We start from the raw sequence: 12,410 nt of genomic DNA, 5'->3' as shown, positions 1-12,410 counted from the left end.
AAACACGGAAAATTAAGTTCCTATACCTCTCCTCTTTCATTCCACAAAACATAAAAGGTATTTGCTAAAAAGAAAAAAAAGTCACGGTAGGAAGGAAAAATGTCAAGGGAAGTCAGGAGTCATGAGCTATGTACCTCATGACACAGGATTGGGTTGAAATACCTGCCCTCACTGAGGAGGCAAAAGAATCTAAATCAAGGCAACATGTTGGGTGGGTGCATTGCAATACTTAAGCTAGTCTTGGTCTCCATTTCTGGATTTGATAAACATACCACCAGACACCAAATAAAAATCCTTTCTGGTATCTTGTTCACAAGTTTTCATAAACAGCTTATTTAAATCTTAAAAAAAAATTCACATCTCCAAACAAATGTACCTTGCTGCATTTAGTTTCCCTGTGAATTATAGAGTCACTTTATAATAAACTATTTGTTCAGCTGTTGGCAAACTTACTAAGCTAATAACTCTTATTAAACATTTCAGATGCCTCCTTCAAAGGCCTCATCCTTAGGAATCCAGGAAGATAATACTGATTTCCATTAGGTAAACATTTTTTCAGCAATAATTCAAGTTTTGTACACTAAGCATTCCACAGAGGTACAAAGACATTTCTTGGATCAGATTTCAGCACTTGCAATGAATGTTTACAATCTAAGGCAGCAGTGTTCTAAGGAAAAAAACAAAGCAAAAAACCCCACATTTAGCAACAAACCCCAATATATGGACATCGACAGTGAGGTCAAAGATGGAATATCATAAAACAGATAAAACATTCAATGCTCCAAATAAAAGCAGCCACATTGCCTATCACCTTCATGCTCATAACTGGCAGTGGAATCTTTTCCAGTAATCCCAAATCACTTTGTCAGGCACTTTCCACCATACGCACCCATTCTATTCAGTTGATGAAGGTGTTTTTCTCTGGGTTTTGTTTTGCTGATTTGGGTTTTTTTGGTCTTTTTGTTTTGTTTTTTTTAACATCAGAGGCAGCTTAGTGAAACTTTGACTTCCTGGATGTCAACAACACAGACAACAAGGGGTTCTCTGTGCACTTCACACTCTCCTGCTTCAGTCTAGGGCTTGGGCTTGATCTTTCCAAGAGCTCTCCTTAAAATTGCCTGAAGTGAAATTGCAAGATAACTTAAGATATGGGTTTGATTTTTATCCAAACTGCTGAGCACAAGGGGGACAAACAGAACATCTAAGAAGCCTCTTCAGAAGTTAACCCTGATGAAGCACCTCAGGAGCCAGAGGGATTCCTTTGCGCTGTCTTCCCTTCTAAGCCACTGATTTCCCATAGATTCAAACTGTCAGGTCCTGTGAATACAGAGCCCAAAACCATCAGAGCCAAGATAGACAAACTGGTATTGTCTGGACATCTCAATTCATACTACTTCAGGGTCTCCACAGTAATTTCTTTTGCAAGGGGTGTCTGTTTGCTACAAAATAAACCAGAATGAAATTATTTCCAACAGACCCAGCAAGAGGTGGCAAAATACCATTGTTTTCTTACACTTTGGATCATTTCTGGCTGTGAGGTGTAAGCCCAGAAGCTAAAACAATCACCTCCTCTCATTACAATCTCTATCTATTAACCAGTTTCCCATCCCAAGGATTTTACTTGCCCTATTCAAGATATTCCTGAAGTGGCACAGCTGCCACAGAGAAAATTGCTCAACTGCCATAATAAAGATTAAAAAAATTAAGACACTATGGAGAAAATAATTAAAGTAATGAAGCCAGTGTTTCCATTCCTGCATGGTTTTGTAATTCATTTATAAAGAAGCATCTGAGCTGCTTGTCCTCAAATGCCCCAGGAAGCTTTCTGCAACTTAACATATTTAAATGGTTTCTCTGGTCACTAATTCTACTTCTTAGCACTTCATGTGAATGCATCAGAATCAGGGGTGTAAAGCAGTGTCCACCATGGGGTATATGCCCCAGTCTATGACCATGTCTCCCTCTCATTGCTCTCCCTTAGCCTGGCAGATGAACTCAGTGCTATTGAGTGCTATTTAGTGGCCTAAAGAGCACTCAGCCTTCAGTTAATTTTCACCAACTTAAAATAGCTACACTGTGAAAATGGTCTGACCATCGAATGAAAGAGTTAAGAAAGAAAAAAAAATCAGCAGGAGACTGCAAAATGGAGTAGGAGCATGTAGCTTCTGTATGCCTTTGCCTGAACCTCAGAGGTGACTCAGGGCCTCATTCTATGGCCAAATATTTCTCAAATAAATCAAGTTTATTCAATAAAGACAATTACGTCATCTACAGACTATATTAGTGCTTGCATGCAGCCCACAGTGGACACAAATACTTTTAAGACTGCTGAAAAACTGCTTTAAGAACTGGGATTGTTTAGTCTGGAGAAGAGGAGGCGAGGGGGGAGCTCATTGCTCTCTACAACTACCCAAAAGGAGGCTGTAGCATGGTGAGAGTCAGTCTCTTCTGCCAAGTCTCAAGCAACGGGATGAGAGTTAATGGCCTCAAGCTGACCCAGAGGAGATTCAGATTAGATATATGACAATTTTTTTTCACTGAAAGAGTGAAATAAATTGAAAGAGTGAAAAAACACTGAAAGAGTGAAATAGGCATTGGAATAAATTGCCCAGGGAGGTGGTGCAGTCACTGTTTCTGAAAGTGCTCAAGAGGAGTCTGGTTAGAGCACTTGGGGATGTTGTTTGCAGGTGATAACAGTGGTAGGTTGACAACTGGACTAGATGATCTTGAAGATCTCTTCCAACCTTGATGATTCTGTAAATATCTCTTACAATTCTAAGTCAGCAAATACTGCTTTTTTAAAAGCAATATTGAGTCTTAACTGTCTCTGCAAAATGGTATACCCTTCCAGTTGACTTATCCTTTCTGCCTACTTTTGGTACATTATCCTCCAATCCTCTATTTTTTCCTTCAAATACTATCACTCACAAATGTGTGTAACCCAGAAAAACAACAGTTTAGCAAAGACAAAACCAGAGCACATGACACCCCACAAGACTTTTAGTCTGTCACAATTTTACGCAGGTTTGGGTCAAGGTCTTCCCTATGCTCCCTGACAGACATCTGTTGAATGGGTAGAGAGCACCATTGATGCTAAATACACTCTGAATGACTTAAACACCATTTTCATTGTTGAAAATTGAGGTTTCATTCTTGCATGCAGAAAACCTGTTATAACTCAACACGTTTGAAGTGCTTTCCAGTCAAAAATACTTTTAAAAAAAAACACATTAAAAAAAAACCTGGTAACAGGACCAAGAAAAAAAAAAAGCACATGGCTTCCCAGTTTCCAAACAGATGCTTTCCTGTTATTAAAAAATGTGGGTTTAATCACTGTTTTTCCACACATAACTTCCCAGATAGAAGCCAATGTTTGCACTATCTTCAGCATACAAGCAGACACCAGTAATGCCATTACTGTAGCTCTGATTTTCTACACAAAAAAAATATAATTAACAGAGCTCCAGTTAATTTTATTATTAAGAGCCCAGGGGGGACAGTGAAAGTGACAAGAACACAGTGCTGCCAAGGTTTTGTGAGATTTTGCGCAAGTTACCGAATGAGCTAATTCGTATGTAGCTACAAGCAACGTTTAACAAAATTGGGTGGATCTACTGATGGGGAAAGGCACCTAATTATAGCACCAGTGAATGAAATATTCCCTTTATTTGGGACATCACACCAGAACAGCTCCTGCCACTAGTCATGCCAACAAGCTGAGTAGAATTGTGCTCACAAATAGAGGTTGTTACAGTCTCCATAGCACTGCAGTTCTGGTCTCCTTGCTAAAACTTCCAACTAATGCAAGACATAGGAAAAAATGTGAAATAGTAAGAGAACCAACAAGGAAAATTCTTAATATGCAATGGCCACCAAACCTATTTTCATCAACTGATGACATGGTAGATGGGGAGAACAGAAGTGACACCTCTACCACTAAACTCTGTGAAGACTCTGGTACACAAAACCATTTCCATCTAGACCTTGAAATCGTAACAACAGAAACATTTACTTGACTTCTATCTCACAGAACCACATTTTTACAAAACTGAAGTATGAATGAAATTGGAGTTGATGTGCTTTGTCTCTCCATCAAGAAATAGATCTGATTAGCTCATTAATGTGTTCCTTGATTAAATTCTCTTCCTACCTATTCTACTTATTCTACTCCCAATTAAACCATTAAAAAATACAAGAGATATCTTGTCATTTCTTCTTGAATTTGCCACAAACATGTTTCACTTTACCATCAGAGCCCCTTAATTACTGGTCCAAAGCATACTTTCCAAACACTTTAATGCAACGTAATATTAATGAGTTCTATTAATATTTAAGAAAAGCAAAGTAGGGAGAGGTGACATCTAATTTAAATTAATACTTTTGCCCCTGCTTCCTGCTGCAAAAGACATGAAGCCTTTGAATTAAAATATTGAACATACTCAAGAATAAGAATACAATTCTTCATTAAGTCAATCTGTGCAGTTAAGTGTCTGGTTAACTGGTTACTTTCCATTTTCTTCACTTCAGTTAACTTTGAAGTAACAAGGAAAAATAAGATACAATACAACAGCAGCAGTGATAAAGCAAAAAGAATAAAAGTAATTGCTGCCCCTTGAATATGGTATGGCAGCATCTCATGAAAAAAGAGAAAGCATGCTTCAAAATGTCTTAGGTGGCTAATGAGTGTTTTAATGGAACTTCATTTGCATATTTTCGCAGTCCTGCACATGTAATTCTATTTATTGAACTGAATCCTCCCACTCAAACTTACTGCAGAGCCTTTTGAAAGAAGTTCATAATCCTTCAAAGTGATATTTTATTAATCAGGATAGAATAAGGGTTTAGTTGAAGTCCTATTACAAAACAAAAAAACCACAGTTTCATGCAAATTTCATCCAATTCCATCCAAACTATTTTGCCTTAATATTATGGTTCAAGACTGCATCTGAAATAGCCAGAAGCTGCTTCCTGGAATAAGTTGGGCTGGCATCTCCATACTGCTTCACTATTTCATTTTGTTTCTAATAAACAAAACAAGCCCATGGCTAAACTAAAGTTTCAGGCAGAAAGAAAATGCTCCTATCCAGCATTTTGCCCAAAACAACATGCAAAAGTAAATCAACAAACACAGTGCAAATACTTTAAGACCATCACTTAAAATGCTGACAACAAATACAAAGAAAACGGCACTAGCAAAATGCTAGGGGAATAAAAGAGAACCATTTCCAAAAATGCAAGGGACTAAGTGCTACAGCTAGAATAGCATAATCTTACCCTCTAGCTGAACCTTCCCTTTTTATCTCTGTATTCTAAATTTGCACTAGTTGCTTTGCTAAAAATATACTTTGAAGTTGTCATAGCTATTGGTCCTGGCTCGTCTTTTTTTCTGCCTCTGAGAACAGTTAAAGTAATAGATCACTGTAATTAGACTTTTATGGGTGCAAGAGACAGTTTGTTTCAGTGACAAACAGGAACAGAGAAATTATGAGCCAGAGAGGAAAGAAAATTAAAGAAGTTTAAATAAGGCAACTGCTGGGGGGATATGTAGAGAAAAGTAAAAAAAGCTATGGCTTACCACCAAAACCTCTAACTACATAGAGGTATACAACACGTGAGAGCTAAGGGCACCTTTACACTTGGGCTAAGGCCATGTATGAAATGCAAACCAATTAATCCATGCATGCATTATTTTAATAGAAAGATTTAAGGCACATAAGATACGTAAGAAAGGGCATCATTCATACATCTATACATAAAATTTTAATATATCTGATATATATTCTAAGAATGTATCTCCTATATTGAGCATATTAGGCTACACCATATAGCAAGGATAAAACATAAAGGTTATTTGTTCTTCCTCATTACTTTAAAGCACGAAAATACACATGTGTGTATATATATGCATGCATTTACATACCTAAAAAGACAAACAAGAAAATAGTTATTTGAGGGTCTGCCTACATACCACATTACACGTATTTCCCTATTTGTAACTTTGCACACTGTCTACTAATCTGAATCTTTAACCTCAAATAAATCTTAACTATTACTGCAAGACAAATAATGGAAAGAAACAACCAACCACAAAGCATCCAAAAGTCCTTCCTCCAGGTGGATGACCTCCACCTGACCCTAGAAACATGTTTCTGCCACTTATATGACAGCCTTATTTGCATCTATGCAACGATGCAAGTCAGCTTCTGAAGTCCTCCAGGAACTAACTGCTTGCAATTTTACACTAATGCCTTCGATCATTAATCATTCATATCGTCTAACTGATGCAGAAATCAAACCCACAGACCCCAGCCTTACCACAATGCTTCCCTGACAGCTACAGTCAAGGTCAGTAGCATTAGCTTTGTTCAAGGACACTGATACATGTCAAACTTCCCCAGTACAAATTGTTTGCAATACCATGAATAAAGGGTATTTGAAGGTATCTCATATACACACACACACACACCCCCACACACCCCACTATTTAGAAGGTACTTTAGGTAACATTCTATTATACTATATATATACACTATATTATATATACAATATATATAATAATATATGCTATATTGTTATATTATGCTATTCAAGGTAATCTGAAGAAGGTATACATAAAACTAGAGAGACTTCTTGGCTCACTGTGTCTCCTTCTCTACTTTTGCAGAATACCATGTCATACAGGCCTCCTCAAAAACATGCCTGCAGCTATCCTAAAACCACATGGCTTCCTGGGCCTCACTACTCACTGCAGTGACTGCTCCAGAACTCCACTTCTCTAAGAATTAGGAACCACCTCCTAACTACAAGATTGCTTTTCATCGTGATAAATTTATCAAAATTTGTGTGCACACCAGTACTAGCTTTTGCTCAGCTAAATACACCACTTGTTTCTAGTCCATGCTGTGCAACCAGGACATGTTTTCTGAAGACAGGAGATCACAACAGAGGAGACTACACCATGACCTAGAAGAGGCCATATCACTGCCCTTTGCATAACACTACTGACACCTATCCCTGCCCTGGAAATATTTCTCCAAGAAACTCTGGGATTATATTTGTGATTTTCATTGCCATTGCTCAATACTGGACTATGACTTCCTTATGAGTTGCCACTGTACACCAGACTCTCTTCTCTGCCTCCCTTACCTGACAGGCTTGCTGCACACAGCCGTTCCGCCCTCTGTCCCTCCCTGTACAGACTCTCTCTCTCTCTGTAAAATGAAATTTAATGTCCCTACTGTGATTACCATCCCCAGGATTTTACTACATGAGGTAGGGAAAGGAGAATTAGTGAATGTTACCCCCATTATTACATGAAATGCCACGAGGGAATCTCCTAGATAAAAACTAGCTCTGTCATAATTACAGCCGCAATTTAACAAGTAGCCCATTTTGCACACAGACATTTCCCCCTCTCTATGCAACACCCTATGCAGTCAAAGTTGTTGACACAGTAAATCAGTTGAATAAAGAAATAAGCAAGATTTCAAGAAATGGCCAGCTTCTATTTAAAGCCAAGGCACATGAGTATTTGCAGTCATAAATTAACTGAAACCTCCTTGTCAATGTGCAGTGCAGAAGTGCAGCAGTTCCCCTGCTATCTAACCTGTGTGTCAACACATCTTGGTAACAAGACTGGGTTTAAATTTATTTTTCAGCATTAACAATGCTAGTTTGGAGGTTTTTTATTCAAAATTGTGCATATTTCAGTTCCTGAACTACTAATACATACTCTCAAATTCAGTCCTAGTTTAATCTTGGCTTACTGCTTTTACTCTGGAAATAGAGTTAAAAAAATAAATCAGGAAATGTTAAGAGTAGAGATGACTTAAAATGCCATAAAGTAATCTCTAATGACAATGAAGAAAAATCTTTCGGTAAAATTTCAAGTCTGAAGGTCTGCAGTGTTATCAACTCATGCATTATCATCGTCAATTTAGTTTTATATTAAAGAATTACTTACAAAAGGGAAGCAACTGTGTGAAAAACTCAGATTTCAGGCACAAAAATAAGGTTCAGAAGGCCTTTGCATGCAGCAGAATCCTAAAATATAACTCAAGAGACAAATAAAAAAATGCCTAAAGTATTCCACAGTTTAAATACATAATAGGTCCTGCTACCTCTCATAAAAACAGCATGAAACCTTGAAGGGGCTAGGAAGCCTCAAAAAATGATGCAGACTGCTTTCATTTATTAAAAAAAAAAGTTGCATGCATGACATCCATCTCACTTTAAAACACTACAGTTTTTTCTTTCTTTAAAAAAGTCATCATTTGGACTATATCTTATGAGGTTCATCTGCTGTTGTTTGCTTGGACAGTGTCCTATTGAGATGATTTTTCAAAGCACAGCTTAAGAGCAATCAAACTGCAGCCTCAGTTTCTGACTAGCTTACGATACCAGTATTATTTTTTTTTTTAATGCGAACAATTAATTTGAACAACAGTCTCTTCCCCCATCTTCACAACTGCTTGCTCTCTCATTTCCTGCCCATCAGCACATTCAGCCAGGTGTGACAGAAACAATCCTGCTCCTTGACATGACTAGAACACTGGAATTTGCCTGGAGAAAACCTGCTAATGTATGGTTGCCTTTTTTTTTTTTTTAATTATTCCATTTAAGATCTTAAATCAGCATTTAAAAAGACACCAAAGCTGCCAAGTACTGAAGGTGGCAAACAACTCAGATTTTTCTGAAAGCATCTTGTGGCAGCTGCAAGTTTGTGTGTTTGTGTTACATTTACTTAGAACAGTAATTGCCTTTGGAAATTAGATTTTCCTGCTTGTTCAAAAGATTTACCATGAGTAACCACAAAAATTCAAAATTTAACTCACTAATTGCCAGTGTTAGCAAGCAGATATAGAAGATATGTGTGGCAAAAATTCTGCAGGAATGGAAATCTACCATCAGATAACGCAGATCATTTCTCTAACAATACCTTGATATCTGTCAGAACATACATGCTCCAGTGGTTCTAAAAATCTTTAAACAGCACAGTTTGCAAACTCTTCCCTGTCATAAGAGGTCTCTCACAGGAACAAGTACACCTTGCTATCCAATTTAGATTTTAATTTCTGTGTTTTCATCTTTCTTGTTAAATTCCCTAGATACTCCTCCTTATTGGTATTTTCAGTTCTTACTTAGTCAGGCCCTAAATATTTTGATTTTTCTTACAGTGACATGACAATTTTCCACCATCCTTTCTGGATGAAAATTTGATTTGACAAATTATTTTGATAATAGGTCAGCTAATAGGTCTGGTGTCAGGAGGTGTCCATGAACCATTAGTCTTTCAATATTGTCTGCAGAGGAGGAATTTTCAGATGTGGATTATTGTAACAATGAGCCAAAGTGCCCCTGAGACAAAGTCACCAGCACTCACAAGGCAGACTAATCAAGGGTGGCTGGATTTCAAGGGAATGTGACCAGCATTTAAAAGCAATTTATATTTTTTTACTGTTTGCCAGGAGTGGTTTTTCTCCTCTCACTGGCTTTTTATTGCATTTTTTTCCTTCCATGCTGCAGCACCCACACAACGCTCGCAGACTGAAGTGAGGATGGAGATGTCACTCCCCACTCCCATGAAAAGTAGGGTAGCAAATTTCCTTTTAAGCACTGCGCATCACTCTTCCAGTAGTAATCCCATCAAAAAAATACATCAGTGTCTTCTCCAGATGTGGCCAGACTGATTTTACTCACGGAGTACTTAAATGGCAATGCAGTACCTGCAGCACCCTTACACTTCCACTGGTTATCACTGCGCCACACAGACAAACAACAGCACATCCTCTCTGCAGCACTACCTGTAGCCCTGTTAAGAGCCCAGGGCTCAGCACTGAGACACACAGAGAGATGAAAGGAAGCACAAGCCCAAGGAGTGGAATGCAGCTTGCTTAATTGTAAATGTCTATCCTCTGACACAAGCACCTGACAGCTAGGTAGTAGGTAGCCAAGATTGTCACTGGAGACCAGGCCAATACAACTCATGTAGTTTAGGGCACTATTCTTTTAACCAGGGTAGGGTGAGGCAAATCATACCCTAAACACCACTTACAGTAACAAATGCATCTGCACTAAATTCACTCACAGGTGTCATCTAAAACAGTGGGGCAACATTGAGTATTTTGGATTAAAAAAATAATGCGCCTCACAAGTTGATAAATATCAACCCCCAAAAGGTTAACACTGAAGGCAGAAGAAAATAAGACTTATCTCATTGAGACCATCTGCTGTAGCAATCAAAGCAGTTAGAATCCATTTGCTTGCAGGAGTCCATAGAGAATATCACGAAGTAATTTGAGTCAAAATAAATTAGTTTATTTTGTTCTGCATGGCCAAAACCCATCCCACTTAGTTTTACCTACGTAAATAAAGAGCACAGCCTGTTCTAGGCTTTTCTCCATAAACAAACCAGAGAAAGGTTGCTCCAAAGGGACACTTAGTACCATCTAAGATCTGGTTTGTCCTCTAAATGGGTTTATCTCTCATTAGTGACTAAAAGAAATCCAGGATACAACTACTTTGTTGGCACATGAACATCAAACAGACTTCAGTGACTCTCAGTAAAGAAAATATTACAAATTTTGAGTTCTACTTGCAGGGTTTTCCTCCCTCAAAACCCACAAACATGAGTTATGAAAAGCAACAACATAGTTCACACTTACAGCAGGACTTACTGTGGTCCCACTATTGAAGTCCACCTTTATTTATACTCCTAAGGGGGATCAACAATTGCCTCTCAGGATCCCTGCTGTGAGAAGCAAACCTTTCCTTCTACTGTGACACAACACCAACTGAACTGTAGGGTATTCTGGCAGATTGTGTTCAATATTTCAGGGAGTCCAGTGCAGTGTTTTTGTCATTCATTACTGGTAATCAAGCCATTTGTAAGGAAATGAGAGATGAAGAGCTAAACATTCATTTGGAGAGAGGAGAGATAATCAAAAGAATAAAAGTCTTGTCTCAAATTTTGCATATGATTTTTCAACACTAATGAACATAAAATTGATGCGTAACACATCTCACATCAAACTAATATCAAAATACCAAATAATATCTAATGCTAATATTGAAACTAATATCTAAAATAATGTAAATTTCATTTAGAAGGTCAATCACCAATGAAAATTAACCCTGAAAAATAGGTAATATCAATGCTATTTATTCATAAAGCAAAAGAAACACTCAGCAAAAAAACCTGACAGATGTGTTAGCTTAACATTGACAATACAGAACACACTATTACTGCACAATGCATGGGGCATGCTATTCTAAATGACAACTATGTATTTTGACAGGTGACTGTATTATGAAGGGCTGATAACACTAACATCAGAGGAAAAGCAGTATGGAGAGATGAATCAAATAGTATGAGTACATTCCCAATTGATACCACAGAACTCATAAGCCCTATTCTGCGTGACAATCATTAAACACCAAAAGGCAAAGAAATGGAGAAATCCTAAAGCAGAAATGCCATGAGATGAATAGAAAGTGAGGCACACAAATAAAACAATGTTTTCAAGAACAGGTAAGTGGAAACTCTGCAGACTCACAGATTTAATGTCCTAATTCTAGATCACGCAACCAGACACTGCTTTCATACCTCATATCTACTTCAGCCTACTGGGGTGTTGGACCTCTCAGCAAACAGGTTGGGAAAAAATAATGTGACTAACCAACTAGTGCTACTTCCAAATTAGCAGCCAAAGTGTGTTCATAACACATTCAAAACAAACAAGCCTACACATTACCCAGAAATTTTTCCCATGTTAACAATTCCAGATTCCAAACCAAATACACAACAACTAAATCAAAACTATGGATATCAAAAAGTAACACTTTAAACAACTCATGCTCCATATGAAACCTAAACTATTTTCTCAGCATATGGAAGTCATCAAGATTGCAGTCGTGCAAGCAGAAAACATAACCATGTACCCCCAACACATTTCAGTAATTTTATCCAGGATCGTACTACACAAGGAAACTCTGAGCTAGCACTGTAGCTCTTAAGTTAATAGAATGGTACCTTATTTAAGCCATGCAAGAAATTTTCTCTTTGTCAGAGCTATACAGCACTTCTGTATACTACATAAGAAATATTTTTCAGGCTAAAGAAGGTATATTTACATTATTTCATTAAACTACAAAAATACAACACTTCAAAGATAAAGCATACACTTACCCCAGAATAAACAATGCCTGAGCAAATGGGTCAATAGACAGCTTTCCTTCATCTTTTATACTATCTCCAAAATACTTCAGAATAAGACATTTTAACATGGTGAAAGAATACTCTTTGACATCACACATTGCTGTTATTTTATCTTTGTCTAATTCATTTTTCCCTAGCACTTGAGAAAATACTCTTTTTTTAAATTTAAGCAAGGCAATGGGAAGTAAGAACA

At 37.6% G+C, this 12,410-nt stretch overlaps 1 protein-coding gene across 7 annotated transcripts in view; it reads right to left on the bottom strand.

Moving 5' to 3' along the window:
- The window catches only part of RGS6 (regulator of G protein signaling 6), a 261,853-nt gene that overhangs the window by 231,990 nt on the left and 17,453 nt on the right, over positions 1–12,410 (bottom strand). The gene's annotated exons all lie outside the window — the stretch shown is intronic.

Source organism: Lichenostomus cassidix, chromosome 5 (assembly GCF_008360975.1).
Source record: "Lichenostomus cassidix isolate B80296 chromosome 5, HeHo_3.0, whole genome shotgun sequence".
NCBI lineage: Eukaryota > Metazoa > Chordata > Aves > Passeriformes > Meliphagidae > Lichenostomus > Lichenostomus cassidix.
This window is presented reverse-complemented; position numbering and strand designations above follow the sequence as displayed.